The following is a 13,991-nucleotide window of genomic DNA, read 5'->3' as shown; positions in this document are numbered from 1 at the left end:
CGTGCCGCCTAAATGATAGCAGTTCCACAGTTCCAGATAGCAGAGGAGGGTTTCGATCCATCGACCTCTGGGTTATGGGCCTAGCACGCTTCCACTGCGCCACTCTGCTGTCTTGTTCATAATTTTAAAAATATAAAAAATAATTAGGAACAATATAATATCGTATCAACATTAAACTTGTGTCTTGCTATTACAGGAAAGTTTTGCAAGCAAACACGGTCGTTGTCAGTAGATGCTACTTGTCTTGCTTAATGGCTGCATGATCCAAAGCCTTTGATGAACTTCAGGTTTCTTTGGTATATGATAATTCTTATCAAATCTGTATGTGGAGCTGATTATTGCAACACAACACTACCATTATTAATTAATGAAAATAATTGTGAATAACCCGATTCATGCTCAGCTATTAATTGTAGTCTTCTTGCGTGACCATTTGGTGACGACATGGCGAACTCTCCTAAACCTCACTGTTGAGGAGCTAAAAGACTTGTGCAAAAATGTGGACAAAGGAGAGAATTGGGTGAGAGAATACAAGCTAATTTAAGAATCAGCGGTGACAAAGGACAAGTCATGTCGAAGGAGACGCACAGTGTGGAAATCAGAGAACGTGTGAGCGGCACACCAGGCAGGATTGGACAGGATGTTGTGTGGGACAGAAGAGGACAGACTGAGTCATCGTTATGGTAATACAGGCGGCAGTGCTGACTCACTCTAATGTACTTTCACAGAAACATGGAATGTCACAGCACACCTCAGGGGCGCGATGATCAGTGCAAGGTTAGAAGAGACACACAACAGTATCTAGCATAGGCTCACTCTCCTGCTGGTGGGGAATCAGTATTGAGTGCAAAGGGGACAGTACATTTTTAACAATATGCATTTTATTTTTTTGTGAAATTATTGTTTCTGTACTTCAGTATGTGTACACTGGATACCTTGACTTGAGTGTTTTACAGGTTTTTCAAGTTACAAGGTCAATATTTTTTGCTTTGTGTTGCATGTAAAGATTTGACTTTGAGTGCGCCTTCAACTACACTGTACGAGTAAAGTGAGAAAAATTGGAGCAATTAAGGTGGAACCTCGTAGTGGAACCTCGTAGTGGAAACTCTGTGCACTAACAAATCGGTTTATGAACAACATTTTCAGACAAATATATCTTGAGTACACAAACTATTGTATGCTTCTTGGCATCCACGTGTAATGCTCAGTTGTGCTTTCTTTAACACAGTGTAAGCTTTGTTCGCTTTGCGCTTAGGCTTTTCAAGTATCTTTGCTTTTTGCTGTAAGTTCGCCCTCATTTTGGGTCCCGAAAAATGAAAATTGCAAGGCTTTGTGTTATTATAAAGCCCTGGAAAGTGTTTCTATTGTCGTGGTATCTGGTGAGCTCTTGCTATTTAGGTAAGCCTTTCTCAGTCCCCGCTGCAACCACATATTTTAGTTTTTATTGTGCTGGTCCCCCCACATCAGAAGCTCTTGCCAACTAAGGTTTTATTTTTATTTTTTTATATTTTCCATAATCATCTTTAAAAGCTAAAGTTGAAAATAAATGCTCACAAAACAATGATGATGCTTTTCTCAGACGCTCAGAAGTGATCTGTGTATTCCCTATATATTCTTGGTAACGCACATGATAAGAAATTTGAAAATTGGCTCGTTTTACAACTATTTCTTTGTCTGGCTTGATTATTCTCTCTCTATTAAACCTCGTGTCAGTTACCTTCTTTAAAAAAAACAAAAAAACAGGTGGAAATTGATTTTATTTCAGAAACATGTCTTCTTCATTCTTTGAAGCCAGATTTTTCTCTGCTTTTCTCTGCATTTTTATCGGTACTTGATTATGGTGACCTTTTGTACATGAATGCACCTGCTCATTGGCTACACCAGTGGTTCTCAACTGGTGGGTCTGGACCCAAATCTCGCTCGCGGACCCATTTTGGGTGGATAGCGGACAGTTAGTGAAAAACTACATGTATTCGTATTTCGATTTTTTAAAATACTGTACAGAGGTGTACCAAGTTTCCATATGGAACATATTAGGTGAGCGACTGGAAATGTGCTCACTTGTGCTCTAGTCACTAGTTTGCACCGTAAACACATACAATGCAGATCAGCCTCTGGCTAGTGGGCATCTTGGCTCACAATAAGGTTCTGGCAGTATGTCAAACTCATTTGAAATGGCTTTTAAATATACTGTACATGTGTTTTCAAAGACTGAGGATAAGAATGAATTTCAGAGAATGGATGGATGTTTCTAAACAAAAACAAAAAAAGTTTTGGTTCTTAACTTAAAAAAATAATAAATAAAAGAGGGTGGTGACATTGTAACAATGGGAAAATGTGGGACGAGAGTTTAGAACCTCTGGTCTACACGTTAGACTCAGCATATCACAGCGCACTTCATGTTATCACAAATTTGAATAGTTTAAGACATCACTGTTGATTATATTACAAGGCTGGCTGTTCCTCATTTGCCATACTGATGTTAAATCCCATGTATCTTTTCATCTACAAGGCTATCGAAGATACTGTATGCTACCGGCTTACGTCTGCTCTCTGATTGTACAAAGATCTTTTAGCAATTATAGTCAGTGGTGTCAAGGGGTGATGTTGTTGTCTGTTCCAAGTTTCAGGACTGAACTTGAAAAAAAGGCTTTCTCATGCTCTGCTCCACTTTCCTGGAATGACATTCAAAAAGCTCTTAAAGAGCTTGTCTCCTTGCAAGATTTTTAAACTATCATTAGCACATTTTTGAACTAATTTCCTCGGAATGTGTGATTGTACATAGTAATGGGGTGGCGTGGTGCAGAAGGTAACTGTAATGTGGTTGGCTGTTTGGGGGTGACCGGAGGGGCCGTAGGCGCAGAATGACAAATAAATAATAATAAATTATAAATACATTTCAAAATGAATACAAATGAATGTTTTGTACGTTTACTCTGTAAATAATTTCTAGAGGCATTTGTTTACTCAACTGCAGATGGATAGAGACGTGCAGTACAATATATATTAAAGCCCCAGTAAACTGCACTCCAAAAATATCTTGTAAATTTGACACATCACAGAGAAGAGTTTTATTAAAAAAGCCAGACAAATTCGAGCATGTCGTATTTAGAAACAAATCACATAAATGACTTTACTGGGCCTGCGATTGGCTGGCAACCATTTCAGGGTGTACCCCGCCTCCTGCCCGATGACAGCTGGGATAGGCTCCAGCACGCCCGCGACCCTAGTGAGGAGAAGCGGCTCAGAAAATGGATGGATGGATGGATGGACTTTACTGGGCCTTTAAGTGAAACTGCGGCATGAAACAAAATGAAAAATACTTTTATGGAGAACGACACAGAAACCAAGAAGACGGTGTGGAACCAAATCACTTGCTTCCGGAACATAAACATCGACACACACACAACAGTGTGGCGCTACAGTCTACTAGAAATCTAACTGCCATTCAAGAGTTCATCAAATATCATCTTTAATACTGTGCAGGGAACGTTTTTACACTTAGTAGTTTGTCACACTGGCTCACCTGATGGACCATTTTTGGTGCCTCAATAGATCCTGCTGATTTGGTTAGCAGTGGAGTTCAAATGGGCTCAGTCATTAACTCTTTAACATGAACGATAACATCTACGGAACATTTACAATTACAACACGTTTTGTAATAGAAAAAGGAAGGCGTCTATTTTAGGGAGGCTTTAATTTCTCTCCAGTGGATGATGCAGTTGGCCACTAATTGGGGCATTGATTCTATTAGTTTACTCAGAGTTTGTCATGTATCATTCTGCATGATACTGAGAAGCGTTTCTAATAACTTGCCGTCCCTTACTGTACATCTAAGAAAAACATTCATCCATCTTCTGTGCCGCTTATCCTCACTAGGGTCGCGGACGTGCTGCAGCCTATCCTAGCTATCTTCAGCCAATCGCAGGGCACATATAAAACAAACAACCATTTGCACTCACATTCACACCGAAAGGCAATTTAGACTCTTCAATCAACCTACCATGCATGTTTTTGGGATGTGGGAGGAAACCAGACTACTTGGAGCTAAGAAAAACAAACAAAATTATTCAGCAAACATTTAGAAGTTGTGAAGTTTCATCACTCAAATAACATTAATAAATAAAGTAAATAGCAGAGGTAGGGACTTGGGTCAGACTCGAGTCATGAACTTGATGACTTTAGACTCGACTTGACAATATGTTACAAGACTTGCAACTCGACTTGGACTTGAACAGCAATGCACATGAGACTTCACTTGGACTATATCCTAAATTCTATATCAGTTTCTGTGAAGAGGTGTGTGTCATGAGCTGTGCCCTGCAGTCCTTTTGTTGGAGCCTGGGTGGCGCTTTGCACTCCTCTCACCCTCTCTCACTCCCTCCCTCTCTCTCTTCCTAGTAATCAGCACCACCTCAGCCGTGGACCTGTCATCAATCAGCCCTCATCTTCACCTGCATGAAAGCCTGCCAGATCCCAGAAACTCTCGCCAGAGTATTAACCTTCTCCTGTGGTACAATGGCTCTCAGTGCTATACGTAAACTACACCAGTCCTCGCTATCCTTCTGACCTCCGTGTTTTTCCTTGTCCTCAGTGCTCCTTCCGTGTTCCCCGCTGAGTGACTTCTTCCATCACGCCGCCAAGTCATCCACCTGTTCATGCCACTGCCTGCCGCACGTTCCCTGCCTCAATAACCCATCAGTACGTCTCAAGGATCATCTCCATACTCTCTTTCAATAAACTGCACCGGGGTGGCCCAAGGTAGTGTCCTCTCTCTGCTGCTCTTCTCTCTCTACACAAACTATTGCACCTCAACGGAGTTTTCCTGAAGTTTGCAAACGACACCAGTCATCGGCCTCATCAAAGAGGGTGACGGGTCGGCGTATCAATAGGAAGTGGAGCGGCTGGAGCTGTGGTGCGGCCAACACAATCTGGAGCTGAACACGCTCAAGAAAGATGATCGTGGACTTCAGGAGGCATCCATCCATCCATCCATTTTCTGAGCCGCTTCTCCTCACTAGGGTCGCGGGCATGCTGGAGCCCATCCCAGCTATCATTGGGCAGGAGGCGGGGTACACCCTGAACTGGTTTCCAGCCAATTGCAGGGCACATACAAACAAACAACAATTCGCACTCACATTCACACCTACGGGCAATTTAGAGTCTCCAATTCATGCATGTTTTTTTTGGGATGTGGGAAGAAACCGGAGTGCCTGGAGAAAAGTCACGCAGGCACGGCGAGAACATGCAAACTTGTCATACTAGAGCTGCTCCAACTACCGGAGACACATTCCTTGTGTGTTTTTGACATACTTGGCAAATAAAGATGATTCTGATGATTTTGATTCTGATTGTAATACATAATAATTAAATATATAGATATTACATATTAAAATAGATTTCGAAACGACTCGAAAGTCAAGGTGTAGGACTTGTGAGTTGACAAAAAAAGCCAGATTACAGTTTACAAATACACACAGGGACAATGCCATAATGATCATTGTTACATTTGGAGGGGAAAAAAAGGAAGTTTGCAAGGCTGAGAACACCATCACAACTTTGAAATACAGTGGTGGCAGCATCATTTTGTGGCATTGTTTTGCTGCAGGGGGACTGGTGCATTTCACAAAATAGATGGAGTCATGAGGAAAGAACTGACATCAGCAAATGGGTCTTCAAAATGAACAATGACCCAAAGCATACCACCAAACTTGTTATAAAGTGGCTTAAGCGTGACAAAGTCAATCTTTAGGAGTGGCCATCACCAAGCCCTGCTCTCAATCCTGTTGAGAATTTATTGACAGACCTGAAAAGGCATGTGTGAGCAAGGTGGCCTACAAACTTGGCTCAGTTACACGTGTTCTGTCAGGAGGAATGGGCCAAACTTCCTGCCAACTATGTTTAACTATAAGTTTATTGAAGGATATCCAAAATGTTTGACCCAGGTCATACAGTTTAAAAGCAATGGTACCAAATACTAATGAAATGTATGTTAACTTCTGACTTTAAGGAAAGTAATGACAAATTGTTGAAAAAAAAATGGAAAACCTTTAGCAAACCGAAAAAATAGCTTATTCTCAGTGACCTAAAACAGGAAAAGTTTAGTCTGATTCATGTCAGACAATGAAGAAAAAAAAGTGTTTTTTTTTTTCATATAGTGCACGTCAAAATCTGGTTTCAATTGTATGTCTTTGTTCATAAATGCCAGCGACACATGTTGTAGTGAAAGGTAGACCAATTACATGTAACTGCGCCTCCATTAGATGGCAGGCGATACAATAAAGCTGTTGCAATTCACATAACAGAGCAAGTCTAGGCTTCTTGCGAGTATATGTGTATAAATAGTGCAGTGTATTGTGCAAACAAGCCCAGATTTCACACGGTGTAAGTACATTTGTGAGTAAATTGAGATGAGATCATCATTATTTCAGTATTCATAGTTTGTCTGACAATTTTGTTTGGTAGTGTGCCATGACATTTTTCAGATTTAAAATCGTTGGGAATAAAAGTTGGGAAACACTGTTTGATTCAAGATGATGTTTTTTTTGTCATGTGCACAGTAAAAACATAACGGTAATGCTGAGCAATGAAATTTTACTTTGCTAGTCTCCCTCCACTTATTCGAGGAATGTAAAAAGATAAAACAACTACGAATAATGACAGTTAAATACTGAAAGAAATGGGGACATTGGCAACATACGTGAGAACAATTTAAAAACAATGACAATTTTAAAACGACAGTGTATTTGAGTTCGGCAGTAGTGATAGTTTAAAAATATGTATTGTGCAAAGATGTAGGCATTCAACTACTCAAGTGTTGAAGGCTGCAGTGGTGCACAGTGAAAACGTTCAAGTGAGCAGGATTACAAAGAGAAAAATATTGCACGTTGTGGTAGAAAGGGATCAAATAATTATATCTGCCATTGAATGAGTTAATATTGCCTTTCTATCAGCTTGAACCATCCTGGCCCTATTTTTGTGTGATGTCTGACCTGTGTGTATGCTGTTTAAAGCCTTGCGTTTGGTGACATTTAGAAAGATTATCTGAACTGGTGCTCTCATTTGCATACTCAGCTGTGTTCTGTGGAAGCATTAAGCTGTGGAAGATGTGGCATTGACACAAGCATGTGGCTTACAAATCGATGTACGTGCAAATTGAGGTCCTCGCCCATTCTGGGTTGCCATGGTGAGGCTAACAGCAGAATGATAGCTAGCCTTTTTGTATGTTTAATTTCAGCTCTTCACAACAGCGGGAAGAAAGACCTGATTAGACATTTGAACGAATCACACATCCGCACATGCCTGTGCAGTCTTGATAAACCTTTAAAAGCCTTTTTCTTGACCTCCGATCTACCCCTGCTGCATCAGCACTCTTCTTTTCTATTCTTTTTTTGGTTTCTTGGCTATTCACTATTCTTGCATGCTGATGACACACAGGTGAGAAGAGTGACATGAGGTCATTTCAACGACCAACAAGTGACCTCTTGATCACTTATTAGTCTGAAAAGATAAACCCTGGATAATATTCAGGGAATTATACCACACATCAAACGACAAGAGTGGTTGAAGCAGTGCTGTGCTGTTATGACAAAAGGTCAAATGGATGTTTATGGGATTAGTGTGACAATAGTCCACCCACACCCATTTGCCATGGTTGTGATCAGATAATGTATGTCTTGATGGTGAAACAGCATGCGGCTCATTGACAAAGGTTAATTTAGGGCTTTCTGTTCCAAGTAAGTGTCACCATGATGTTTATGGTCAGCAGGTGACTCGTGTTCATCTGTATGTGACTGCCGTGTTAGTCAGAAGACCTTGCATAGTACTCTCTGTAGCCTCTTCTCTTGCTGCAAGAATAAAGTGAAAAATGACAACTGTTGAGGTTTTTCAGTTATTATGGCAATGTAGAAAACTGACACAATGATGATATACAGGAACAAAACCTGCTTCAAAACATCAATGTCTGTGTAACAGAAGTGTAAACTTTAAAGACACTGGAAACTAATTTCAGGTATTTGTTTCTGAAGACATTTTACATGTTTGCAGATAGTTGCTGAAAATGTGCAAAGACTGGGAACTACAGTATATATAGTATTCAATTGTGGAGATATTTTTCACTATTTCAGTCACACTCAGGTAAGGCAGTGTTTATATTTAAATGTTTCCATGTTATGTTTAATACAGAGTAGTGATTCATTTGTGAACTATAAAACCATACTAGTTCTCCCCGTGCCGGCGTGGGTTTTCTCCGGGCACTCTGGTTTCCTCCCACATCCCAAAAACATGCATTAATTGGAGACTCTAAATTGCCCGTAGGCATGACTGTGAGTGCGAATGGTTGTTTGTTTGTTTGTATGTGCCCTGCGATTGGCTGGCAACCAGTTCAGGGTGTACCCCGCCTCCTGCCCGATGACAGCTGGGATAGGCTCCAGCACGCCCGCGACCCTAGTGAGGAGAAGCAGCTCAGAAAATGAATGGATGGATGGAAAACCATACTATAAATATTTATGTTGTGTCTCTTCCCCATTTGGGGAACTTGGTGGAATGGCCTGTTTGAGTGTTTTCATTGGCTCAATGGGCGGTTTTGTTTGAGCCATATGAACTCTGCCTAACATCAAAAGTCCAAAAACATTTGACTTGAACAGGGAACAAAATCCAAAGAATTCTGCTTGATTGCTTTTGTTTCAGCTTGTCAATGAATCATGACCAATTCATATTTTCTGTGCAATTTATGAAATTGCCTTTGGAAGAGGTATCCAAATTTGGTCCTAGAATTTGTATTCATATAAATACACGCCTAATTTGGCGCAGTGTTGCATTCAACAGACAGACCCAAAATGTGGATGGAATAAACCTACTGTATATGGGGTGATTGTGTCTGCACACGAAGCAACCTTTGAAACACACATCTCAATCAATATTGTGATTGCAGACAATTAATTACGCACTAATCAAACAAATCCGTCTGTGTTCTAAAAAGAAGATGACAGCATTAAGAGAACATCGCCATCATCCTCAGGAAAGGCGGGCTTGACAGCAGACAATCAATCCAAGACTAACGGTGTAGGGGCAAGGCCCTGGGATGCCTCTCACTATCGCGTTCTGTGTTGTTTTTGACAAATAAGCCCTGCTTTGTGAAGCAAGACAATGAAAACAAATACTCCTCAGCCAGCAGTGCAGCAACTTTGGAGGTAAGTGACAGCATCCTGAACTAGCTGAGACAAAACGTGATGAAGCAAAGATAAATGTGCTTGTGCCTGGAAGTAAGGAGTATGCCCACAGCTCTGGAAAATATAGCTCAGGAAGTGATGAGCTGTTTCGAAATAGTGCCGCTGAGTTAAATAGGCTACCATAACATCAGAAAAGCACCACCATTGGATATTATATATTTTTCAACATTATCTATCCATCCGTCCATTTTCTGAGCCGCTTATCCTCAAAAGGTCACAGGAGTGCTGGAGCCTACCTATCCCAGCTGTCATCGGGCAGGAGGCGGGGTACACCCTGAACTGGCTGCGAGCCAATCGCAGGGCACAAACAAACAAACAACCATCCACACTCACATTCACACCTATGGGCAATTTAGAGTCTTCAATTACCCTACCATGCATGTTTTTGGGACGTGGGAGGAAACCGGAGTGCCCGGAGAAAACCCACGCAGGCACGGGGAGAACATGCAAACTCCACACAGGCGGGGCTGGGGATTGAACCCAGGTCCTCAGAACTGTGAGGCTGACGCTCTAACCAGTCAGCCACCGTGCCGTTTTTCAACGTTATTTAGTTTTATTTTCCTTCTATCCATTTTCTGTATTGCTTATTGTCGGTTACAGGTAAGCTGCAACCTTTATTCAGTCTTCATGCCACAGTTTTTTTGCCGTTGGGTCAATACCATTTCTATGTGATGGATTTAAACACAAATATATCACAACATTTCCCAGGCATCTGTAGGCCCGAGCCAACAAATTCTGCCAAGCAACAAGTGGCTTGCAAATTATGAGCGAGAAAATGTTTTTTTTTTTTGTAATTTGATTTCAGTTGAAAGAGATCACACTGAAGGTATGTTTTTGTCTGTACGTTTCCTGGTGTACAGTCTACCTATTGTAAGTGTTTGATGTCACATCATCTTCTCATATGAAAAAACCCACCATTGAAGCAAGGAGATGAGCGAGATGACAGATATTGTCCTCCCTGGTAGCATACTAATTCCTTTTCTCTACTCGCTTCTAAAACAGCTTATGTCGCCCACCAACCATCTTGTCTTATTTATGTCCTTTATCCTTGTCTATTGTGGCTCTTTGCACGTTGCACATTCACATTTCGACATGCATCTCGTTTAAAAAAACAAACAAAAAAACTCACATATAACACATCCTGACTAAGAGTCAGATTGTGTGTCTGTTAGATGGATCAATCACTTCCTAATTTGACTTACAGCAATAAAACAAGCGAACGTGAAAATTAGCCAATTGTTTTTCTCTTAAACATCTGTGACTGATACAGCAAACATCTCCTACCGTCCAACAACATCATCTCATAATGGACTTTTAATGGGCGCATAATAGCCTTTATGGAGTCATGAATTCACACTAATTGTTGCCTCAGGCGGCAAGAAAATGCCTCACAATCCCATATTTGGACATTTGTATGGATACCACTCCATGTACTGGACTGTTTCATTTTCGATGATACAAAACATAGTCTATGCAATTTCACTTCCCGTCTGCTATATTGTAGCTATAATTTACAATTGTAGGTAGTTTAGTGGGATTTTTGTGATCGAGGCACTGGCAGAAAGATACTGAGCTCTGCGGACATATTTAAGTTGCCAGCGGTTATCACCAGCTCATTCTGTATACCCACTCATATTGTTTGTTGCCACACCTTGGACATAGTAGTGACAATGCTTCACTCACGAATGGATTGCTGCGATTACACATCGTCCTCTTCCGCACGGAGATGTCTCTGTCGAGACTGTCATTGTGCCACATTTAAAGGGAATGAGAATTGCTGCTTTGATTAGTGGTGGCTGAAGTCGGCTGTAAAGTTTACACTCCCACAGTGGCGCATCCCATACACCCACAGAACTGCTGGGCTGTGCTTGTCTACAAAATTCCCAACGCGAGGGTTGGGAATCAAAATGGGAATCGAAAACCGAGAATTGGTGAGAACAGGTTCTAAAGTTAATGTTTTCATGGAGTCGTTTGCTGAATTCCCAAGCCATTCTCTTATCAATCCTATTTGGCACGTCATGGCGCACGCTACACAGTGCACACAAAATCTGGACCATCTGACATTTGTCGTATTCTAGGCCTGCAATTGGTACTTATAATGACTCTAACCATTCTGAGTTAACAAAAGCAGCAGTAATTTAATGACTAAAAAGTACTCCTAGTTAACTATACACTACTAAAAATGACACCACTTTAACGATTTAACCCTTTCTGTACAAAATAACACATTAAGTCAAAATGGTACAGTACACTACAGTAATTTAGCCATGCATTCTGGGAAACAGTACATGCAAATGTTGCAGCTGTACCTAATTATGTGGTCAGTTTGGGGATAGAAAATTATTATTAAAATTAATGACAAAAAAGTCACACAAAGTCAATCAAAATGGGTCATAAGCATACCACTACTGTACCTTTCTGTACGTTGCTTTTGTTTGTTCGTTTTTCCTCCCCGAAGCAATTCCTGGTAATAAAAGTCTGTGCGATGAATTATTAACATTGGATTGTGACGGAGCCAATGCACAGTTGAAAAGGATTCCTAAATGATTTAGTACTACAGTTACACATTATAACATAACAAGAGGATGCACAGGCCACATTCATAGTACATGTCAACAAATTATCAGGTAAACATCCATCCATCCATTTTCTGAGCCGCTTCTCCTCACTAGGGTCGCGGGTGTGCTGGAGCCTTTCCCAGCTATCATTGGGCAGAAGGCGGGGTACACCCTGAAGTGGTTGCCAGCCAATCGCAGGGCACATAGAAGCAAACAACCATTCGCACTCACATTCACACCTACGGGGCAATTTAGAGTCTCCAATTCATGCATGTTTTAGGGATGTGGGAGGAAACCGGACTGCCCGGATTAAACCCACGCAGGCATGAGGAGAAAATGCAAACTCCTCAGAACTGTGAGGCTGACGCTCTAACCAGTCTTCCACCGTGCTGCTGTGGTAAAGATTCTCTATTAATTTGGTTTTGGATTTTCATAACGAATCACAGGTACCGTTTGTGATACTACATTCTACATTGTGTTTAGTCTTGTACATTACTGTGTATCCACTTACATAGCTGAAGTGATTATTCAATCAAGAACAATCAATTGTGTATCACATTGAGCCAGACGGAGATTGACTCGACTATTAAAACCATTTTTCATAGCGTTCTTCATTAATAGACAACAAGTTATTTCTGTTGATACGCAAATATTGTTGCAGCAGTTGCCAGAAACTTCTCTATGAAAACTTGGATGCAAGTGAAAATATTTTACCTGGAGCGAGCAGAACTGACTGAAGAAAATCATTTTAGCTGTCCCCCTCAGTTTTAAAGAGTTTGATTTTCAAACAGTGTTTTCTCTCTGCATGACTTCCTTGGTTGATTCACACTTGTCTTGGCGGTACCTTTTCACACTTTCTTTACAATTTCTCACCTTTTTTTCTCCCTCTGTGTGATTTGAGTGTGTGCATGAAATAAAAGTCTTTTCTAATGACTAATTCATTATTTAAATAATGACGAATGATTAATTAATCCCAGTGAGGTTCTATTAGCATGTTCTCATGAAAATGTAGTATACCAGACAAAAAGTAAATCACATTTTATTTTATTTTTTTCAGTTTGCTTCAAAAGATTTTGTGCTTTTACAAGCCAATTTTTAATTGCTTGGTTTTTACTAAGAGCTGCAAACTTTTTTTGTTTTACCATAAGTATGACCATTTTTTTTTTAACAGGAATGAGGAATTAATTCTGATTTAAAATGTTTATACCCAAATTTGAATTGGTTCACTGGGCTCATCTAAGTCAACAATTTTATAACATAACATTAGACAACTACAACAAGATTTTTTTCTGTTTGGGAATATTAATAAATATCTATAATTTGACATCTTAAATTTGTTTTCCCCCCCACTGTAAACAATTATTGATTTATTCACAAAATATGCCATATTCATTGTGGTACTCTTTATGGGCGACACAATGTGCTAGTGGTTAGCCCACCCGCCTCACAGTGCTAAGGTTGGGAGTTTGAATCTGAACTCTAGCCTCCCTGTGAGGAGCTTGCATATTCTCCCTGTACCTGCGTGCGTTTTCTTCAGGTACTCCGACTTCCACCCACATTCTAAAAACATGCATATCAGGTTCAATGAAGATTCTAAATTGTCCATAGGTGTAAATGTGAGTGTAAATGGTTGTATTCCCTACAACATAGAAACAAACAACCATTCGCACTCACAGTCATGCCTACGGGAAATTTAGAGTCTCCAATTCATGCATGTTTTTGGGATGTGGGAGGAAACCGGAGTGCCCGGAGAAAACCCACGCAGGCACGGGGAGAACATGCAAACTCCACACAGGCGGGGCCGGGGATTGAACCCTGGTCTTCAGAACTGTGAGGCTGACACTCTAACCAGTCGTCCACCGTGCTGCCTATTTGAGGTAAGATATTTGGAAAAAAATAATGCTGGTTGCTGGACTTACTGGGGAGATACCCTTGGTGCCCCTAATGCAGAGTCACCATAGATTGAAGTAAAACCTTGAATATCGTGCTTGTGTTAAAATAGCATCTTATTGACATTGCATACAGAAGACCACGTTGCCTCCTATTAGCATCTCCTTGCAGGTCGGACGGTCCTGATTAGTGCTGCTGGTCCGTTAATCCATGTGACAAGACCGATGCTGTGAGAGCTGATTAAGTATCTCCCCAGTGGCAACATACTGTGGTCTGTTTAGATTAAAAGGTGCTGAAGGGGTGACTCGCCTTG

At 40.8% G+C, this 13,991-nt stretch overlaps 1 long non-coding RNA gene across 1 annotated transcript; it reads left to right on the top strand.

Moving 5' to 3' along the window:
* The first annotated feature begins 727 nt into the window (after positions 1-727).
* LOC133481759 (uncharacterized) lies at positions 728-5,137 on the top strand. The gene is made up of 3 exons (XR_009789601.1): positions 728-777; positions 4,402-4,761; positions 4,832-5,137. It is a non-coding gene; the product is annotated as an uncharacterized LOC133481759 (long non-coding RNA).
* Positions 5,138-13,991: the final 8,854 nt, after the last annotated feature.

This window comes from Phyllopteryx taeniolatus, chromosome 8, assembly GCF_024500385.1.
Source record: "Phyllopteryx taeniolatus isolate TA_2022b chromosome 8, UOR_Ptae_1.2, whole genome shotgun sequence".
Taxonomy (NCBI): Eukaryota; Metazoa; Chordata; class Actinopteri; order Syngnathiformes; family Syngnathidae; genus Phyllopteryx; species Phyllopteryx taeniolatus.
This window is presented reverse-complemented; position numbering and strand designations above follow the sequence as displayed.